Source organism: Bufo bufo, chromosome 9 (genome assembly GCF_905171765.1).
Source record: "Bufo bufo chromosome 9, aBufBuf1.1, whole genome shotgun sequence".
Taxonomy (NCBI): domain Eukaryota; kingdom Metazoa; phylum Chordata; class Amphibia; order Anura; family Bufonidae; genus Bufo; species Bufo bufo.
This window is the reverse complement of record NC_053397.1, coordinates 77,470,637-77,486,733: the sequence shown is the minus strand read 5'-3', so window position 1 is coordinate 77,486,733 and position 16,097 is coordinate 77,470,637.

Genomic DNA, 16,097 nt, shown 5'->3' with positions numbered 1-16,097 from the left:
GTACATTGTGTGGCACAGTGTAGCGGTATGCTGTACATTGTGTGGCACAGTGTAGCGGTATACTGTACATTGTGTGGCACAGTGTAGCGGTATACTGTATATTGTGTGGCACAGTGTAGGCCTATATGTGTATAACATAAACATATTTCATATAAAAACTTACAGTTACTTGGCTTGACCCTTGGGGATCTCGGACACCACTTCAACACTTGGCTGGGGGGCTCGGCGGAGCTGATGTTGTGTTTTATCCTAATAAGAAAGATTTCATAATATGGATTTGGAGAAAGGGCAGAGGGGTCACAGAGCAGGGAGAGGCTGGTGCTGCTACTAGGGGGCTCATACCATGGGGGAGTAATAAAGCCCACTATAATGCCCCCCCTCCAGTAGAAATAATTCTCCTTATAATGTGACAGTGCAAAAAATACCCCCTTGTAATTCCCCCAGTTGAGCTAATGTTCCCATAGTGCCACCATAATGTACCAGTCTAAAATACCCCTATATAGTGCCCCCAGTAAATGCTGCATAGTGCTCCTCTCCCCACTTCCTCCTAGTGCCCCCATAATGTACCAGTATAAAATGCCCCTATATAGTGCCCCAGTAGATGCCCTCAGTGTCCCCCATAAATAATTTGCAAGCATAAAATACCCCTTCTTAGTGCCCTCCGTAGATGACCCCATAGTATTCCTCTCCCCCCTTCCCATAGTACCCACCATAATGTGTCCCAGTATAAAATGCCACTGTACAGAGCCCTCCATATAACATACCACTTCTTTGTAGCCCCAGTAGATACCCCAAAAGTGCCCACCAATAATGTGCCAGCAAGAAGTGCCCCCATAGTGCCACCTAATAATGTGCAAGTAGTAAGTGACCTCATAGATGCCCCCCAATAATGTGCCAGTAAAAAGTGCCCCCATAGTGCAACCTAATAATGTGCCAGTAAAAAGTGCCCCCAATGATGCCCCCCGGGCCTCAATGTCACCCCCTTCGCGTCACATTATTCCCCCCCTCCATCATGGCAGCACACTTCCCACCCTCCACCGCCCCTGCCCCCCCAAATGCACATTTTTCCAGTCCAACTGACTCCAAACAGAACCAGGGCGGGCTAGTACACCACTGGCACGGGTGATATGGTGCCTGGGATGGATCTGATCCAGTTAATCAACCAGCCTACCAGACTGGGATGGATCACGATCCAGTTTAATCAACCAACCAGTTACTGGTAGGTTGGTTGATTAAACTGGATCGGATCCATCCATCCCAGGCACCATCTCACCCGTCCCAGTGCCAGTATACTAGCCTGCCTTGGTTCTGTTTGGACAGTTGGACTGGAGAAATGTGCATTTGGGGAAGGGGGGGGGGCAGTTACTGGTACTACCAGTACTGCCCCCCCCCCAAATGCACATTTCTCCAGTCCAACTGACTCCAAACACAAACAGAACCAGGGCCGCAGGCCGGGCTAGTAGTACACTGGGACGGCCCGGACGGGTGAGATGGTGCCGGACTAAGTAAGTCATTGAGTGGGAAACACTGGGAATGGATGGCTGGATCATGGATCCGATCCAGTTTCATTAACAACAACAAAACAATGTAACCAATGAATTATGAACCTACCAGACTGGAACTTGGCTGGGGGCTGGCTGCCTTCTGACTGTGGGCGGCGGGCCTTCCCTGGCGCTGCTGGCAGAGTGTCAGATTTTGCGGGATATAACATTGAATACTTAATCTTAGCTGAGATCAGTCTTTTTTTTTTTTTTTTTTTTTATGATGTTAAGAAAAGACTGATCTCAGCTAAGATTAAGTATTCAATGTTATATCCCGCAAAATTAAGAGTGATAGACAATGATGTTGTTCGTTTCTTTCCTACACATGAGGAGGTGGCACAATGGTTGGATTCTAGGGGTTTATAAAATATTATGAAGAGGAGGTGGGGAGGGGGGTGGGTGAGGGGAGGTGGGGAGGGGGGTGGGTGAGGGGAGGTGGCGGGGGGGAGGTTTGGTGGAAGGTGAGAGGTTGATGGGTATTGTAAAATGCTCTGTCAATCATGTAGGGGGTTTTAGGGAGGGATTGGCTGCCGTTCTCCGATACGTGGTCATGCGTGCCTCTCCGCTGAGATGGTGGATGCCTTTACCCATATGATATGCCTTGTAATATTTTATGCTGGAATGTGAGAGGGTTGGGAGACAGAGTAAAGAGGACGGTGGTATTTGACCTTGTGACCCGACATTTGCCGGCTATTGTGGCACTACTTGAGACCCACGCGACAGCAGATAGGATGTATACACTGAAAGGAAATGGGCCTCTTTGGAGTACCATACTTGTTACTCTTCTTATGCAAGAGGTGTCAGTGTATACATTCATCGAGGGATAGAGTTCCAACTGCTAGATAACTACATCGATAAAGAGGGGCGATATATATTTCTTCATGGGCTTTGGAAAGGGCAGGAGGTGGATATTGGCCTTTATATATATCCCCCCCCCCCCCCCCATTTAAATCAACGGTTCTATCACATTTGGTTCAATATATATCTACTAAAAATCAATGTGCCTTATTTGTGGCAGGTGACTTTAATGCGGTACTAGACCCTGAGTTGGACCGGTTCTCTTCAGTCTCCGGGCGCGGTCGCAGTGGGTCCCCCTTGACTGCGGTGTGCCAGGAGCTGGCGCTGGTCGATATCTGGCGCCACCTCTATGGCAATAAAAAATTTTTTTCATGCTTTAGCCAGTCATACGGGTTTATGTCCCGTATTGACCTGGCATTTGCTAGTCGGGATCTGTGCGGTCGCGTCCTGAGAATGAGGTACGAGGCTCATGGAATCTCGGACCACTCTCCAGTCTTGATTTCGTTTGTGGAGGCTCCTACTTCAGGAAGGACCTTTAAACTGAATTCACATTGGTTTGAGGTGATAGGGGAGCAAGCCCGTGTTGACCAGGATATCCAGGAATTTTGGGGCTTCAACGTAGGCTCAACACATATTCATTATGTGTGGGACGCGTTGAAGGCCCATATTAGGGGTTTGTATTTCAATAGAATCCATAGATTTAGAATTGAAATACGACGTAGGGAAAATATTTGACGGATTCAATAAGGAGTTTGCGTGCCGCATTGATTAACTGTCATGAGGAGCAACTCATTAGGCAATTAAAAGGAGGATAACTCTCAGCTTAAGTCACTTTTATATAAAAAAGCACAACATAAGCTCCTTTTTCAGGGTCAGAATCGTTTCTGCGAATCTGCGAAAACCGGAAGGTTCTTGGCTCGTTTGGTCGCCAACCAGAGAGAGGTTACCACTATAAAAGAAATCAGAAACTCTCAGGGAATTGGGGTGAGATCCGCAGAGGAGATTAGAGAGGAATTTGTGAAATATTATACTTCCCTCTATAAATCTGAGTCTACGTTTAGACGCATCGACATGGATCATTACCTTCAACAATTGGCGCTCCCCCAGTTATCTACCCAGGAGAGAGGGATGCTGGACTCCCCCATCCTCCTGGAGGAACTCCAATCGACTCTTCCGCTCTTAAAGTATAATTCATCTCCCGGCCCAGATGGATTGCCGTTCGAAACCTATACAGTAGGTATCATGCCAAATCTCTTCTGCCGATTCTACTCCAAGTTCTGAATGAATCCTGTGCACTTGGTTCTTTACCACCATCATTTAGAGAGGCGGTGATTGTTCTGGTCTTGAAAAAGGAGAAGGACCCATGCGATGTGGGGTCATATAGACCCATATCGCTTTTAAATACGGACTATAAGATCTTTGCAAAAATCTTGGCCAACCGCTTGAAGCGGGTTATAGCCGGCCTGGTTCATCCTGACCAGACGGGCTTTATCCCGGGCCGTCAAATACAGACGAGCATATATAGGGTCTATCTGAATCTTTCTGTTGGGGGCAGTGTGGACCACTCCATCCTGTCATTAGATGCCGCAAAGGCATTTGACAGGATGGAATGGCCTTTTCTCTGGGCTACGATGTCTTGTTTCGCCCTTGGCAATTCATTTTTGGGTATGACCCAAATGCTATATGAACAGCCAGTTGCATGTATTAATATCAACGGTGTGAGATCATCTCCCGTTGAGATGCGGAGAGGGATGAGACAGGGTTGTCCCCTGTCTCCCCTCCTTTTCGCTCTCTTTATCGAACCATTGGCTTGTCGGATCCGCTTGGAGAATCGTATAGAAGGTTTCGGGGTGGCGGGAGTGAGCGATAAAATAAGTCTTTATGCAGATGATGTGATTCTGTTCCTGGATCAGGGATGGAAAATTCTTCCATATGTCATAGAGGTAATAGAGAATTATGGTAAACTATCAGGTTATATGATCAACTGGACAAAGTCATCGCTCCTCCCGCTGAACCGGAAAGCTGTAGATGTAGGGAGCCGAGTCCGTGTCTTGGCCCCGAACGATTCTTTGAACTACCTGGGGGTCGAGATTGGGGGTCCCAATAAGTAGGTATTATGACCTGAATCTGGCCCCAGCTTTGAATAAAGTTGGGACCAAAGTTGGCGCTTGGCGGAAATTAACATTGGCACAGACAGATCGAATTGCATTGATCAGGATGATTATTTTGCCTATAGTTTTGTTCCCGATGTGTGCCTCTCCTATCTGGATTGACGATATCTTTTTTCATGGATTGGAGACCTTGATTAACGACCTAATCTGGGGCAGAAAGAGGGTGCGTATAAAGCAGAGATATCTATGGTTGTCGGAGGCAGATGGTGGGTTGTCGCTACCTTTTTTTCAAGGTTACTTTTTTTTGTGCACAGATCCAGCGTTGTTGTTATTGGAAAGAGAGTTTACTTTCACGATATCTGAATAAAGTTATTGACAGGCCAATAGAGAATGTCTTTGTGTGTTTGGAAACTGGGATTATGGGAATGAGGAGGTCCTTGCTGATCCCTTGCTCACTACAGAGGGTGTAGAACAGGCTGAAGGAGATCCTTAAAGTCTCCGGTCCGTTTGGATTCACCCCTCTGTGGGGGAACGGGGGGCTGGAGGAGTTCTTCAAAATTACAGACTTTGCTTATTGGTCACGAAAGGGCATCTATTTGGTGTCTCACCTTTTTTATTTAGGACGCTTTAAATCACTTTTGGAATTCGGTTTTAACCAACATTCACTACTTGATATATTTATGTATGCACGTTTGAAACATGTATTTGAAGCCTCTAGGAATAGGGGCTGTATTTTTCCACGAGAGAATATTTTTTTGGATTACTGTGACGCCCAGAAGGATGAGAAGGTGAAAATATCTAGACTATATACTAAACTCCGAATGGTACTGGCAACTGTAACGCCTTTTAAAAGCCCAAGCAAATGGGAGCAAGAGTTGAATTGCCCTCCTCTGCAGTGGCCTACTATCTATAGGAGCGTGAGAAAGGCGACAGTTTCCAGTGCACATAGACTAATTCAATTTAAGATCCTCCATAGGTTGTATTATACGCCCAAAATCCAAGGGAAATTCCCCCAAAATAGGGGCCGGGACTGTTGCTGCCCTAAATGCGGCTACGTTAATGCGGACTACGTCCATCTGCTTTGGAGTTGCACTAAAATAAGAAAATATTGGGACGAGGTCTTCTTTGCTTTACAAAAGGAATCCTCAATGAACTATAACCCGGGGATCTTGATAGTGATTTTCGGTGACTATGGTTCAGAAACGGAAGTCCCCCCCCAGATTAGACGGATTTGGATGAGAGGTTTGATGGTAGCGAAGGCTATATTGGTGAAGTACTGGGGCTCTGTCTCTCAGCCCTCCTTTAGGGAGTGGGATCTATACCTTCAACAAATCAAAATCTATGAGGATATTGAAAGGAAGCGGAGAGTAGCACGCAGAGCCACGTAGACATCTTTAATGCTTGTATTGTCTGTTGTATTTGAATGTATTGAGGGGAACGACAGCCAATGGGGGTGGGGGGGAGGGATAAAAGGATATTTATGACTATTATACTACTTACATTGATCTGTTCTGAATTGGTCTATGTATTAATTGTATGTCTTTTTCAAAAAAAAAAAAAAAAAAAAGAGTGTCAGACTGGGCTCTCTGGGCTGGGCTGTGGCTGGTTCTGGCTGGCCTGGCTGCCAAATGCCAATGGTATCCAATCCGTATCCGCTTGCTTGCTGCTTTGCAAGTTGCTCCTTCTCCAAGTTCTCCTTGCCACAATGCCATTGCCAATACCTCCTGCAGTGTACTATCCGATTCCTCCAAGATCTCTGCTCTGGGCGGGGGGCGGAGCCTGTGGCAAAGTACGTCAGCCAGACATGCCTGCCTGTGCCGTGCATGCCGCTGCTGCTCCAGTCTTGAATCTCTTAAAGAGACGAGCAGCAGCAGCGCAGGCACAGTCAGCGGCCGCCTGCGCCCGGCGGGGGGCCCACTCCACACTTGACTCCAGAGTGACGAGTCCAGACACTCCAGTCTCCAGCCGACCAGCCGCCCAGTGAGTGAGTGAGTTAGTTTAATTTATTAATTACATTACTGCCTGCTGCCGCGCGGCGCCGGCGGCGGCCCGCAGAGTCCAGACACTGTCTGTGTAATTGTTGTGAGTGTGACACTGACACCAAGAAGACCAGAGAAATTGAGAATCAATTATTCAATTATATAGTCTAGATAATATAATAGTAGGGCCGGCGCTAGGGGCCGGGGGCCCCCTAAGGAGCGGGGGCCCAGGGGCAATTGCCCCCCTTGCCTCTATGGTAGCGCCGGCCCTGCTTCCAGGCACAACAGCCGCAGCATAGCATGGCAACGTCTCTCATCTGGCACGTCTGGAGAGGAGGTAGCAGTGGAAAAGGAGGAGTCAGCCGAGGAGGAGACAGAGGATGGAGTAGGAGGAACAGGAGAAGAAGATGCAGGCCTGCATGCAATTCTTGGTGGTGACACCAAATCCACACGGTTGCCACGGGTTACATGCTTGGCGGCCGTCAGAAGGTTCACCCAGTTGGCAGTAAAAGTTATGTAGCCTCGCTGCCCGTGTTTGCTAGACCACTTGTCTGTGGTCAGATGTATCTTGGCACCGAAACTCTGTGCCAGAGATATATTATCTTGCCGCTGAACGGGGCCATATAGTTCAGGGATGCCCTTCTGGAAGAAATATTTCCTTGCAGGGACATTCCATTGCAGTGTACCAATCACCACAAATTTTCTAAAGGCCTCCAAGTCCACTAATTTATATGGCAGTAGTTAGAGGATTGTCCGGCATCATCATTCTTTTATGCTCGGACATTTGGGCCAAAGTAGCCTGCCTTGTGCCAGATGAATGCGATGATGGCATGGTGGAAGGTGGAGTGGAGGACCAATGGGAGGAGAGAGGAGAAGGAGAAAAGGCAAGACGTGGAGCTTTGTGGGTTCTGAAGTCATTGCTCCCACTGGGCTCGGTGATGGGAGGCCAGGTGCCTTCTTAAGGCTGCAGAAGATGGCAATACTATTATCAGCAGCTGACACGTTAAAAAAAGCAGACACTGCGGAGCCTTTTTATAGCGTCCTGGGAGCACCAGATGTGACCGTGCATGGTGGATGGCTCACTCCAGATACATTTGCAGTCAGATTTTTGCCTTCTGTGCACTGCGAGTTCTGCCTGCTTTTCCTCCTTTTCCTCCCTATCTGCTGCTCCGTCTCTCCCTCTGAACTCCCCTCCTCTTCCTCTCTTGTGGGCACCCATGTGACGTCCATCGACACGTCATCATCATCACCTTCACCAACACTGACATTAGTAATCTCAGAGAATGCAGCAACAGTGGGGACCACCCTCCTTGGGCTGATCTGGGTTTTGTTGTCTGACCGCTGGGTAGCGGCTGTTGCTACCTCCTCTTCCACATCCGATGCCAAGAATGACTGCGCATCAGTTAGGTCTAGGAATGGATGGGAAAATAATTCCTCTGACTCGAGTGGAATGCTATGGTGGTGGTGTCTTTGGGGGTGCACAAAGCAGAGAGTGAGGAGGGTGCAGATACAGAGGGTTAGGAGGGTGCAGAAGCAGAAGGCTGAGAGAGCAACTCAACCAACTCTGGTGCATCCTTTGATGTAATCACATGCACCTTTTCCAACTTCCCACTTAGGCTCCGGCCTGGTGCACCTCCCCGACCCCTACCACTCCTGCAGAACTGCCTGCCTCTTCCTCTGCCTGTCATTTTCTAAATGACCCTGTGCCAAAGTCCCTAGAGGAGGGCAGTATTTGTGGAAGCAGGTATATAGAACCCCTTATTCAGTTTTTTTGGGGAACAACTGGTATATCACACCAGTTGCAATTAGTTGTTCCAATGGCGTTTGTCCCTCTGTATAGCTGCGGTATCTCAGCAGCAAACAAATGCTGCACTATACAAATGCACTATATAGAAATTATATTATAGGTATATTAAACCCCTGCCTCAAACAGAATTTTTTGGGGGCAACTGTTATATCACACCAGTTGCAATTAGTTGTTCCAATGGCACTTGTCCCTCTGTATAGCTGATGAATTACAGCAGAACCTCACACAAATGCTACACTATACAAATGCACTATATAGAAATTATATTATAGGTATATAACACCCCTGCCTTAATAAGAATTTTTGGGGGGCAACTGGTATATCACACCAGTTGCAATTAGTTGTTCCAATGACGTTTGTTCCTCTGTATATATACGCTATCTCAGCAGAACCACACACAAATGCTGCACAATACAAAAGCACTATATAGAAAAAATATTATAGCTATATAACACCCCTGCCTCAATCATAATTTTTGGGGGGCAACTGGTATATCACACCAATTGCAATTAGTTGTTCCGACGACGTTTGTCCCTCTGTATAACTGCGGTATCTCAGCAGAACCGCACACAAATGCTGTGCAATACAAATGCACTATATAGAAAACATATCATAGGTAAATCACACCCCTGCCTTAATCAGATTTTTTCGGGGCAGCTGTTATTTAACACCAGTTGCAATTAATTTATCCAATAGTATTCGTCCCTCTGTATAGCTACGGTATCTCAGCAGAACCGCACACAAATGCTGCACAATAAATATACACTATATAGAAAAAATATTATAGGTATATCACACCCCTGCCTCAATCAGATTTTTTTCGGGGCAAGTGTTATTTCGCACCAGTTGCAATTAATTGTTCCAATGGCGTTCGTCCCTCTGTATAGCTGGGGTATCTCAGCAGAACCGCACACAAATGCTGCACAATAAATATACACTATATAGAAAAAATATTTTTGGTATATCACACCCCTGCCTCAATCTGTTTTTTTAGGAGCAACTGTTATTTAACACCAGTTGCAATTAGTTGTTCCAATGGCGTTCGTCCCATTGTATAGCTGCAGTATCTCAGCAGAACCGCACACAAATGCTGCACTATACAAATTCCACTATATAGAAATTACATTATAGGTATATCACACCCTTTCCTCAATTAGATTTTTTTGGAGGCAACTGGTATATCACACCATTTGGAATTAGTTGTTCTAATGGCGTTTATCCTTTTGCATAGCTGCGGTATCTCAGCAGAACCGCACACAAATGCTGCATAATATAAATGCACTATAAAGAAATTATATTATAGGTATTTCGCACCCCTGCCTTAATCAGATGTTTTTGGGAGCAACTGGTATATCACACCAGTTGCAATTAGTTGTTCCAATGACGTTTGTCCCTCTGTATAGCTGCGGTATCACAGCAGAACCGCACACAAATGCTGCTCAATATAAATGCACTATATAGAAATTATATTATTGGTATAGCACACCCCTGCCTCAATCAGATTTTTTTCAAGGCAACTGTTACTTCACACCAGTTGCAATTAATTGTTCCAATGGTGTTCGTCCCTCTGTATAGCTACGGTATCTTAGCAGAATTGCACACAAATGCTGCACAAAACAAATGCACTATATTGAAATTATATTATAGGTATAGCACACCACTGCCTCAATCCGATTTTTTGGGGGGCAACTGTTATTTCACAACAGTTGCAATTAATTGTTCCAATGACGTTTGTGCCTCTGTATAGCTGCGGTATCTCAGCAGAATTGCACACAAATGCTGCACAATACAAATGCACTATTTAGAAATTATATTATTGGTATAGCACACCCCTGCCTCAATCAGATTTTTTTTAGGGGCAACTGTTATTTCACACCAGTTGCTTTTAGTTGTTCCAATGGCGTTCGTCCCATTTTATAGCGGCGGTATCTCAGCAGAACCGCACACATATGCTGCACTATACAAATGCACTATATAGAAATTACATTATAGGTATATCACACCCCTTCCTCAATTAGATTTTTTTGGGTGCAACTAGTAGATCACACCATTTGCAATCAGTTGTTCCAATGACGTTTGTCCCTCTGTATAGCTGCGGTATCTCAGCAGAACCTCACAAAATGCTACACAATGCACTATATAGAAAAAATATTATAGGTATATTACACCCCTGTCTTAATCAGATTTTTTTTCGGGGCAACTGTTATTTCACAACAGTTGCAATTAATTGTTCCAATGACGTTTGTTCCTCTGTATAGCTACGGTATCTCAGCAGAATTGCACACAAATGATGCACAATACAAATGGACTATATAGAAATTATATTATAGGTATAGCACACCACTGCCTCAATCAGATATTTTGGGGGGCAACTGGTATATCACACCATTTGCAATTAGTTGTTCCAATGACGTTTGTCCCTCTGTATAGCTTCTTTATCTCAGAAGAACCACACACAAATGCTGCACAATACAAATGCACTATATAGAAAAAATATTATAGGTATATCACACCCCTGCCTCAATCAGTTTTTTGGGGGGCAACTGTTATTTCACACCAGTTGCAATTAGTTGCTCACTGGGGTTCGTCCCATTGTATAGCTGCGGTATCTCAGCAGAACTGCACACAAATGCTGCACTATACAAACGCACTATGTAGAAAAAATATTTTAGGTATATCACATCCCTGCCTCAATCAAATTTTTTTCGGGGCAATTGGTATTTCACACCAGTTGCAATTAATTGTTCCAATGGCATTCGTCCCTTTATATAGCTAGGGTATCTCAGCAGAATTGCACACAAATGCTGCACAATACAAATGCACTATATAGAAATTATATTCTAGGTATATCGCACCCCTTCTACAATCAGTTTTTCTTGGGGGGAAACTGTTATATCACTCCAGTTGCAATTAGTTGTTCCAATACGTTTGTCCCTCTGTATAGCTGCGATATCTCAGCAGAACCGCACACAAATGCTGCACAATACAAATTAACTATATAGAAATTATATTATAGGTATATCACACCCCTGCCTCAATCAGATTTTTTGGGGGGCAACTGGCATATCACACCAATTGCAATTAGTTGTTCTAATAGCGTTTGTCCATCTGTATAGCTGCAGCATCGCATCAGAATGCACACAATACAAATGCACTATAATATACTTTCTATGTTAGAAAGTATAAGTATATTACACCCCTCAGTATGTCACACCTATTGATAGCACACCTATACCAGTCTTTAAAAGGACTTTTGTGGCCCTATTTGCCAGTGTTTGGTGTCTCTATACTCTCTAACAGTCTGTCCCTGCTCCACACAGCAACCTCTCCCTACACTGGCATAAGACTGAATGTAAAATGGCTGCCAGATCGGGTTTATTTATAGGGTAGGGGTGTGTCCATGTGCTGAAACTTCTCAATTGCCTGTCCTGTCCAACCTGATGGATGTGTCGTGGGTCAAAGTTCTGCACAATGCAAAGAATATGGTCCCCTCGGACATCGCTATTTGTTCGCCTGTTCAGCGAACAGCGAACGAGCAGAGTTCGCTGCAAAACGACCGCCATGCAAACCGCAAGGCCATCTCTATTGGTCAATGACTTGAAGAGAGCTGGGACCATAGTTTCAAAGGTCACTGTTGGTAGAACAGTACTCCGTTATGGTTTCAAATCATGCATTGCACTGAAGGCTCCCCTGCTCAAGTCATCACATGTCCAGGCCCGTCTGAAGTTTGCCAATGACCTTCTGGATGATCCAGAGGAGGCATGGGAGAAAGTCATGTGGTCAGATGAGACCAAAGTAGAACTTTTTGGTCTAAACTTCACTCGTCGTGTTTGGAGAAAAAATAAGGATGAGTTGTATCCCAAGAACACCCTCCCTACTGTTAAGCATGGGGGTGGTAACATCATGCTTTAGGGGTGCCTTTCTGCAAGGGTACAGGACAACTGCACTATATTAAGGAGAGGATGAATGGGGCCATTTATTGTGAGATTTTGAGCAACAACCTCCTTCCCTCAGTCACAGCATTGAAGATGGGTCCTGGCTGGGTCTTCCAACATGACAACGACCCAAAGCACATAGCCAGGATAACCAAGGAGTGGCTCCGTCAGAAGCATATCAAGGTTCTGGAGTGGCCTATCCAGTCTACAGACCAAAATCCAATAAAACATCTTTGGAGGGAGCTGTAACTCCATGTTGATCCGCGACAGCCCAGAAACTTGACAGATCTAGAGGAGATCTGTGTGGAGGATTGGGCCAAAATCCCTATTGCAGTGTGTGCAAACCTGGTCAAGAACTACAGGAAACGATTGACCTCTGTAATTGGAAACAAAGGCTTCTGTACCAAATATTAAAACAGATTTTCTATGGTGTTCAAATACTTATGTTCAGCAATGGAAGACAAATAAATTCTTTAAAAATCATACAATGTGATTTCCTGAATTATTTTTTTTTTATTCTGTCTCTCAGAGCGGGAATGCACATATAATGTGAATTTCAGACCTCTCCATGATTTGAGAGAGACCTTGCAAAATCGCACGGTGTTCAAATACTTCTGTTCCTCACTGTACCTTCTTCCACCAATAGCTGATTGAGGGCTGTGATACGCCTGCATCCACAAAATATTGATTGAGGGGTGCCATATACCTGTTTCCGCCAAATACTGATTTAGTGGTGCTATATTCCTGTTTCTGCCAAATACTGATTGAGGGGTGCCATTAACCTTCTTCCACAAAATACTGATTGAGGGGTGCTATTGCTATATACCTTTTTCCAGCAAATACTGATTGAGTGCTGCGATATTCCTTCTTCCACAAATACTGCTCTTCTCTATGTATTTAGGCAGAGGGTCCTTTAGAAAATGACAGGCAGAGGAAGAGGCAGACCGTTCCGCAGGGATGGTAGGGGTCGGGCAGGTGCACCAGGCCGGAGCCTAAGTGGGAAGTTGAAGAAGGCGCGTGCAATAACTTCAAATGGAGCACCAGAGTTGGTTGAGTGGTTCACTCAGCCTTCTGCTTCTGCACCCTACTCATCCTCTGTATCTGCACCCTCCTAACTCTCTGCTGTGTGCACCCCCAAAAACACCTCAACCACCACCACCATAGCCCCTCTACTCGAGTCAGAGGAATTATTTTCCCATTCATTCCCAGACCGTACCGATGTGCAGTCATTCTTGGCATTGGATGAGCAAGAGTAGGTAGCAATGGCCGCCACCCAGAGGTCTGACTACAGTACCCAGATCAGCCCAAGGAAGGTGGTCCCCGCTGTTGCTGCCTACTCCGAGATATCTAATGTCTGTGGTGGTGAAGGTGACGATGATGATGTGTCGATGGACGTCACGTGGGTGCCCACAAGAAAGGAGGAGGAGAGGAGTTCAGAGGGAGAGGTGGAGCAGCACATAGAAAGAAGAAGCAGGCAGAACTCACAGTGCACAGGAGGCAAAAATCTGACTTCAAATGTATCTGGAGCGTGCCATCCACCAAGCTCGGTCACATCTTGCGCTCCCAGGACGCCGGCACATGGCTCCGCAGTGTGGGCTTTTTATAATGTGTCAGCTGCTGATAATAGTGTTGCTATCTGCAGCCTGTGCTGTCAACACATAAGTCGCGGTAAGCCCAACACTCACCTAGGGATGACCTCCTTAAGAAGGCACCTTGCCTCCGATCACCGAGCCCAGTGGGAACAATGCAGTCAGAACCCACAAAGCCACACTTCCGGCACTCCTTCTCCTCTCTCCTCCCATTTGTCCTCCACTCCACCTTCCACCATGCCGTCCTCACGTTCATCTACCACAAGGCAGGTTTCCGTGGCCCAAATGTTGGAGAGTAAAAAAATTATGAAGCTGGATAATCCTCGTCCCGGCCGATGTTCGTCCTTCACTACTTGTATATGCTATTATTATATCAAAATAATAGTTCTAGGAGTATTGCGAGTCTAGATAAGAGATAAATCAATTGGATAGGATGAGGGGGAGATACTGCATGGGAGAGCACAGAGTGAGAGCACTGTATTGATATCTCTGTTTATTCTTCAGCACAAGGCTCCACAGGATGCATAAGTCCTAAACATGAAGATGTTGTTGCCTATTTGAGGAGCCATTAAAATGCACATTTACTAACCCTGAGCCATCATCAATCTCCATAAGACTCCTGATGGATTAGTGCAGTGTACTATACCTCCTGCAAGAAGAGAGTCATTATGTGCCTGTCAGGCTGTCAGTATGCTAGGCATGAGCTCATAAACAGCAGGGTTGGTGTGTCACTATCATGTCATTACATAGAACCAATACTTTTAAAATTATAAACCCACTCTGAAGAACAAATTGATTGAATGCAAAAAAAACTGATTCCACCAATATCAGAGATACTTACCATATATAGTTTTCATTCCAACTGCATTTTCTAATTGATTGCAAATTGTTGTATATCAGACTATTTTAATTATGAAGAATACATAAAATATTTTAGAATATCTCTCTGGCTCTGTTTGATAGCAATATGTACTTAACAAATTGTGTGATGATTAGAGGTGAGCAAATTTTTCAAAAATTAGATTCGCCGGTTCGCCAAATTTTCCGGGAAAAATTTGGTTCGATCCGAATAAATTTGTGGCATATTACGTTAAAAAAACGGCTATTTCCTGGCTGCTGAGAGCCTTTATAGTGGTGTAGATAGCACACTGTGTCTTGTACTAACACATATAGGTAGTCTGCTTTAGTGGTGAAATAATACTGTGAGTCTGCATGACATGCAGATGACAGGCGTCGCTATTAGAATCACAACATAGTTCACTTATTTGGGCCATCACGGGGCCAAAACTGACCAAATAACTCAAGTATCAAGTATCAGCCTTAGGCCTATTGCACACGGACGTTTTTTTTTCCCGTTTACTGGCCGTTTTTTGCGTTCCGTTTTAACATAGAACATGTCCTATTATTGCCCGCAAATCACAGTCCGTGGCTCCATTCAAGTCAATGGGTCCGCAAAAAAACGGAACACATACGGAAATGCATCCGTATGTCTTCCGTTTCCGTTCCGTTTTTTGCTGAACCATCTATTGAAAATGTTATGCCCAGCCCAATTTTATCTATGTAATTACTGTATACTGTATATGCCATACGGAAAAACGGAACGGAAAAACGGAACAGAAACGGAAACACAACGGAAACAAAAAACGGAACAACGGATCCGTGAAAAACGGATCGCAAAACACGGAAAAAACCATACGGTCGTGTGCAATAGGCCTTACAGGTAAATGTTAGCGTCAAGAAGAAGAAGCACACTCCTTTTACACCCTCGACAGCTGATTCCACATAGATGTCTTCAGAACCTGTTCTATTACATACGTGCTGACCTCTTATACCCCGGCATCAGGTTGCCACGGTAACCCACAACAACCAGGCGCCGTGCACACAAGAGATCATTGATAAACATGTTACAACCAAGGGATACAATATTACAAAAACGCATTTAAATCATTGTGGTCATTCAGACCAAGCTGACCTGTTGCTCCTGTACAAATAATCCACTTTGCTTCTTTTTGCAAAAGGGTGCGGTGTCTGTCTCCTCCCTGAACTGTGTATGGGACAGTCTCTATCCCAGCAAACTGCAGTGCTTTCACATTACCTCCATGTACCTTTCTCACATGGTCGATTAGTCTGGTGCAACCTTTTCCCATCTTTATAGATTTAAAGTGTTCCCTGATCCTCTCAAATAAACATCTGATGGTCTTTCCCACATAGAAGTGGCCACATTCACACATCAAAACATATACTACATAAGTACTTCTACAGTTTATGAAACTAGTGATCCTTTTTGTGATGGGACCTATTTTGACAATCTTTTTTTGGCAGTTATGTTCACATAGC